The 6735-nt window shown below is 39.1% G+C and overlaps 1 long non-coding RNA gene across 1 annotated transcript; it reads left to right on the top strand.

Annotated features, from left to right (window-relative positions):
• Positions 1-925: 925 nt before the first annotated feature.
• LOC120719569 lies at positions 926-4212 on the top strand. Its single transcript, XR_005692720.1, has 3 exons — positions 926-2796; positions 2904-3184; positions 3633-4212. It is a non-coding gene; the product is annotated as an uncharacterized LOC120719569 (long non-coding RNA).
• Positions 4213-6735: the final 2523 nt, after the last annotated feature.

The following is a 6735-nucleotide window of genomic DNA, read 5'->3' as shown; positions in this document are numbered from 1 at the left end:
TTAAGGTCGTTTCCGAGAAATGTTTTATTCAACTCTTCTAATGTTAATATTTCATCGTTTTATATGATCATCAACTAAACTTCTAAGAAACATTTTACTGTTTTCAGGCAGTTTATTGGTCAAAAAGCAGAACAAAAATGGAAAAACAGCTGTCACTTGCAGTCCCAGAGCAACTGCAACACAAGTTAATTTGATTTAATCACCTGAATCATCACATAATTAACATAACATGGGGAAAATAGATGTAATTTTATGTTTGAGAAGTATATTTACATATACTTCTCAAATTATTTAAATTGTCCCCGTCTTACAGCAGGGGTCCCTCTCACAATTTAATATTTGACATTTTCCCTTCCAAAGTCATGTATGTTTTATACATTTATGAGTCTTACCTGTGAGCACCAAGTCCTTTTAAATTTCAGCTAAATGGTGGGGGAAAAAATCCAGATCAATTCAGCTGAGCATTCAGGAGCGTGAACCCTGTTTGTTGTCCCTCTGCAGGTCCTAACTTCATGTCAGCAGGAACCACTTGTTGCTGTGAACCGGTGTCAGCTGTCTGCTGGCCCTGGTCAATTAGTCAGTGTTACTTACCAACACCGGGAAAGACCATTAACTACTCCTAATGGCTTAAACTAATCCCATCAGCCATATAAATCTTTGTGATTGAGTTTAGGGAAAGACAGCTTGTGTGGCAGCAGAAGGGATTTCACAAAGAGAGACAATGGAAATCTGGCGTGCAAATAATTGCAGCACCTCCAGCCATTTCTATTGTTAAAAGAATCCCGTCCAGCACCGTGCAGGACAGCGCAACGTGTAAATATTCAGCAGGTCGATGTGGTTTCAACACTAATAAAACATGTTTTGTTAGTGAGCAAAACTAGACTTTATTATGAAATTTAAATACTGCAAGCTATTATTGATCGTTTTTAACTTGTCTGATGAACCCATAACACTGCGAGGTGTCCATTCATCTGTTTGTCTGTCCTGTCACAAGTCACAAAGAATCACTGCTCCTCCTTGAGCAAGGTGTCAAACATCAGGTCTGGGGGCCAGAATTGTCCCGGCATAGGCTTTGGCTTTGAAAGGGTGAAAGAGGCCATAAATCTTTGCACTTTTAACTGTAATTTTTTTTAGTCTTACAGCTTTTTCTGCTGTTAAAGACCTCCCCCGCAGCCATCCATGCTACACCACAGGAGTTTCATAATGGATACATTTTTTCTACAGAAAGTTTAGTTACTAATAAAAGTGAGCTATCAGAACTTTTTTCTTAATGTTACACATTTACATGCACAAAATTAAACAGGTGGACCTTCACTTGTCCGACCCACTTTACACCAAAGCGGGCTGCATGTGCCCCTCTGATTATGTTCCTGTACCCAAGTTGTGCTCAAGGTCAAGGCCACTTTTCTATTTTCACAGCATGAGCTTCATGCATGCTGCTCACATACCATCTTTAACATGAGATTCTCCAGACTGATAAATTTTACATGCACAGCATAGCAGAGAAAGAAGTTGCTTTGCCACATGTGCTGTATGCCACACGCTTCCTTTTAGATGGCAATGATCATGATGTACAGGAGTGGCCCTGTTGGTTGACTCCCACATTAGGAGGAAGTGGTTGGTGACTTCCTATCACCAGTGAGCTGATACCAGCAAGCAGGTCAGCCCTATGCATGATGATGCTGTGTTCATGTATTTTCATGCTCTTTGTTTTTTTTTTTTTTTTTTTACAGGTATTATGTTGTCAAAATACTCCTGAACTCAAAGATTTTCATTAATAACTTAAAAAGAGACATCTGAATCCACACAGTAAATAATAATACCCAACACCTGGGACAGTAGTGCGTCCTACGCACTATGTGGTCACACCTTTTTGAAACTAAGCACTTATCAACACAAGCTGGATTCATCCAGAAAATGGTGTTACTCTGTAAAAATCTGTCAGTTGCCCCACTTTGACACAGAGTTTCAGCCAGAAAGAAGCATGCGGTCACAGGATGTTACTGTGAGGCTCAACATGGAAGCAGCGTCAGCGCTAATATGACACCATCATCCGCATAAGAAAATCTACTGGCTGGCTCCGAACATATCTACTCCCAGTATAGCGCCAGTGTTCGTCTTTCCACATGAAATGGGGTTAAATACTCGGATTCTTTGAATTCTGTCATCTGGCTCAAGCTCCATGTCCCAAACGGCCCCAGACAAATTGTGCTACCCTTCAATTGGATCCCATTAAGCAGAACATAAGACGATGATTGGATGAGGCTTTGGGATGACATGTTCACCTCGATTAGCTAATTCCATTCTCACTAACCATCCAAATCCGGTTAGTGTGGGCAGGGTTAAAGCTGCTCCTGCACTGAACATTATTCACTCAGCGAGCGATCTATTGCCCTTTTTAACCTCAAGCGCCAAGACTAATTAGACAACTTAAAGCCGCTTCTTCAGAATGGAGCCACAAAGACTACTTTAGCTATTAAAAACCTTTCACTGATTAAAACAGATTTGAAGATTTCTTTAGATTAAGAATCCTTTTCTATATATTTTTATTTGTATTTACACAAAATTCCCTTCACAGCTCTGCCCAGTGTGAGCCTGGGCACCAATCAGGTGGTTGATTAAACAAACCTGTGTTAGTTTGCAGAGCCTGTGAAATGGTGATTTGAAATCTAAATCGCCAAATGAGCTTCCCCCATAGTTATTTATTTGTGCAGAATGTTAACTTTTAGTTATTTATTTAACACAAACTAAGCCAAAACGAGAAAAGAAAGTCCTGCTTCCACAGGAATCGTGAGGGTAAGTAGCAGCTGGGTGCTGCCTATTGAATGCACTTGGTTAACCGATCCTCAGCAGGTCTGGGCACCTCTATCAAAGCAGATGTTTCGTCTGTTTCTGGTCTGGAGCTTTCAGGTGTGTGTTAACACAATACTGGAGTTTTCCCAGGAGTGGATGCCCCAGCAAATCCATGTGTCCCACTGATAAAGGCTTGCTCCAACAAGAAAATGTCTGGAAAAAGAAAAAAATCAAGGTGCTGCAACGGCTGAGTCAAAGTCCAGACCTCAGCCTGGTTGAAATGCTGTGGTGGGACCTTAAAGAGACCTGTGCATAAACCAGTACACATACATATCAGTGAACTGAAGCATCGCTGTAAAGAAGAGTGGGCCAAAGTTCCTGGGCCAACCATGTGAGAGACTGTTAAAGTAATACAGAAAATGATTACTTCAAGCTATTGCTGCTGAATCCTGAGTGTACTTTTGACACTGCTTCTGCATTTAGGTTTCATTTTTAGTTTCATCTGTTTGTTCAATCTGTCTGGTACATAAAACCGTATTCACTTTTTTCATTACTGTATGGCCATTTCTGTCATCTAGTGCATTATTATTATAATTAGCTTGATTAAAATCTACAATATGAGAAGCTAACTTTACATGAAACATGCAAACTCATGAGCTCCTAAAAATAACAACTTGCAAAAAAGGCCACAAGGCTGAAAAGTGTGACACTGAAGTTGCATGATTTTGGTTCAACAGCCCAGATGAGTATACTAGGAAAGTGAAATGCAGGCTGAAGGTACTCAGTATGTTATTTATTGTTTTTAGGAAGTAAAATGTGGCATTCTTTGTCCTCCACAGCTGTACAGGAACACTGGAAGTTGTTAAAGGGATCTCAGTCACGGCGACGTTTTGCAAGCAGTTCCCTGTCAAACAAACAAACGTCACAGTATTATTAAATTATCATTTGAACCTTAAATTCATTTAAGCATTTCACTTCATTGATGCAAGTATTTCACATGTACCTGTTCACACTGAGTTGAATTTATTTTGTGCCTGCATGCCTTGTTCATTTTAATAACTGGTGCTTATGTTTGTGATAAGCAGTTGTACATTTACAGGATATAAGGGATTATTAAACTCCACTGGGGGAAAATAAGCTGCATACATAACTTTAAATCATTTTTGTTTTGTCACATTTTCATATTTTCAGTCCATAAGACTGGCATACTGGTATGAAACTGCCTTCTATATGGTATTAAAAGGTGTTAAAGGAAACCCCCCAGAAACCTGATAAATGCATATTTTAGGACAGTGATGAACAAACAGTGAGCCGCTGCCCTCTCGTGGGCAGCGAGGGTACTGCCGGTTGGAGATATGAGCTCGTTTATAACAAATACTTGTACTAAGTGAAATTCTCATGACATTTAAACATTTTAAATAAATATAAATACGTGATTTTAAAAGTTGCACCTTTTAAAATTTTAATCCTGTAGGATACTTTTGGTTTGATTCTTCTATAAAATCCTTTGAGAGTGGTTTCAAAATGGAACAGATTTCCTCATTTAAAATCACCGTTTGGATCCTAAAGGTCATCTTTATAATGAAGTTTAACATTTTAAAAAGAAACTCAACTGATCAAGCAAAATCCTACATTTAAAAACGATGTTCTTCCTTTTCAGATCTTTTTGTTGTGTCTTTAGCTTCACTCAAAAAAGACATGAGTACTTAGGTCAGGTATTGAGGTTTGGAGGATTAGTTCAGTTATTAGACAAAGGATGCTGAAGATGGATCTGCCAGGCAGGGGGGGGAAGAGGAGGACCACAGAGGAAATTCATGGATGCAGTGAAGGAGGAGGGTTTGCATTACAGAGCAGGCTGTTAGGAATAAGGTGAGAGAAGTTCCACTGAGGCGACTCCTAAAATGGTCACATGAAAGAAGAAGAAAAGAAATGCTCACATATATGCTTGTTTGATGATCAGAGATTTGACTGAAGGTTTGTGTGGGCAGCACAAGAATTAGTGTTTAGATACCATTACATTTTGTCTCCACCAGAGGGCGCCAATAACCATATTATTCAACATGCTTTTTCTAATGGTCAGATTTTAGGAGCTCTCATAAAAAGCCATTTGAAATACTATTACAAATGGCTTTGTAATACTATTGGGTACTATTGTTGCTAAAATACATATTTAAATTATCATGTGCTTTATCGTCTATCTGAACAGTTATTGGCCCGCAGTGTCCTCATGATGTTCCTGTTTCTGCAGAACTGTCAGACAAACACGAAGCAAGTGCAGAGAGAAGAAAAACTCAGAGGTGGAGGCCAAAACAGGAACTTCCAAGTTCTCGCTGAACCATTTGTGGTTAACCACTTTAACCGTTTTGGTGCCACTGTTTATATACCTGAGAGTCCTTTCTGTTTAAATTTTCAGTTTCTCTTTCTCAGAAACCTGTTATTGTTCATTACTTACATGCCTTACTCCAGAGATTAATTATATTTTAAGGATTTCAGTGTGACTGATCACCATTGTGTTATAATTAAAAATGTATTTTTCTCCCCTGGATAGTTCAGATTAAAACATTCTGTAAATGTTATTTATTAAGGCCTTTCTGCGCCTTATATTTCACCTCGCCTCCCATGCAAACAGGAGCTCAGGTCTCAGGAGGTTAACACATCATTTTCTCACAGAGCCTTTCTGGGTTTTAGTGATCAGCTTCATGCCTAAATTGCCTTTATGGTAATGCTCATTCTTCACTTTGATTTTCTGATTTGCACCTGTTTTTTCTTGTGTAAAGTGCTTTAGACGTAAAATAAATATAAAGTGTCAGCATGTATATGTATATATGTTGCTTAATATTTTAGTTATTATTAGTTTTAAATTCCTAGACTAATTCTATTTTATTCTTACCTACCCCATGATTCAGAAGCTTATAGAACCACTGTTAACAATAACCTTAAGATGACCCAATTTGGGCCAAGCTTTAGCTATTGGACTACAAAGGCGTGTTAGGGACACATTATGAAAAAAAAAATGCCATTGCTCTTTTTGCAAATAAAGTCGAAATAATATTTAGAGAATTGTGAAGCCCTCTACGAAATGCCGTGCATAGATACGTTTGTGAAAGTGTGCTTCAGAATCAGTTTCAATAACAAAGAAATTATTTTATCTTTTAACACATAAACACGGTGTAGTAATAAATATAATGGCTCGGAAGAGATGGCGCAAAAAGCTGCATCTGGTCAGAAGGAAAAACCCAAACAAGCCTAGAAAAGTTGGCAGATTTGCGCAACATGAGACGGCTGGCAGCGGATAGACGCAAAGACAACTGATGGTCAGCCTCGTGCAGTAGAGAAGATTTATATCACAAGACAGCTTCTTAACAAGTATTTAAACTTTAATCTGAAATTTTATTTTTTTCCCTTCTGTGCCCCTAGTTCTCTGTCACAGCCCTGCTACCCAGGCTCTGTGACCGGCCAACAACCCCATATCAGCACCACTGTGCTTAAGTTAGTGTGAGGCTGATATTCTGCCCTGTCTGTTACAGCTGAGCACCTCCACTTCATTCTAATTTATTCAGATGCGACTTTGCAAACCTGAGCTGTGCTGCCATGTTGCTATTAGAGAAAAGGGACTTTCTGCTGGCAACGCTCCTAACAGTGCTGTCATGAGCTGAGACCTTTACACTCTGAGAGGTAGTGCCTGTGTTGTGCAGTTTCTCAGAGCGTTGCTCGGCTGAATTTGTGAATACTGTCTTGAACATTTTCCCCTTTTTTCACTCTTCGGGAAAGATTTTAAGGCCATTTCCAGATTGATGGTTAGTTCATTAAGAGCACCGTTGATGTCCTTCTTCCTCAGTATCATTTTAACACACATCACTACTTCAAACCAGCAAACTGTCCAACGCTCTTCCGTTTTGCTGACAATCACCAAATAAGTACATTTGACTGACTGCTTCTTGT

Source organism: Simochromis diagramma, unplaced genomic scaffold (assembly GCF_900408965.1).
Source record: "Simochromis diagramma unplaced genomic scaffold, fSimDia1.1 OVJJ01000344.1, whole genome shotgun sequence".
Lineage (NCBI taxonomy): Eukaryota > Metazoa > Chordata > Actinopteri > Cichliformes > Cichlidae > Simochromis > Simochromis diagramma.
Note: the sequence above shows the minus strand (reverse complement) of the source record. Positions and strands in the feature narration are given on the sequence as shown.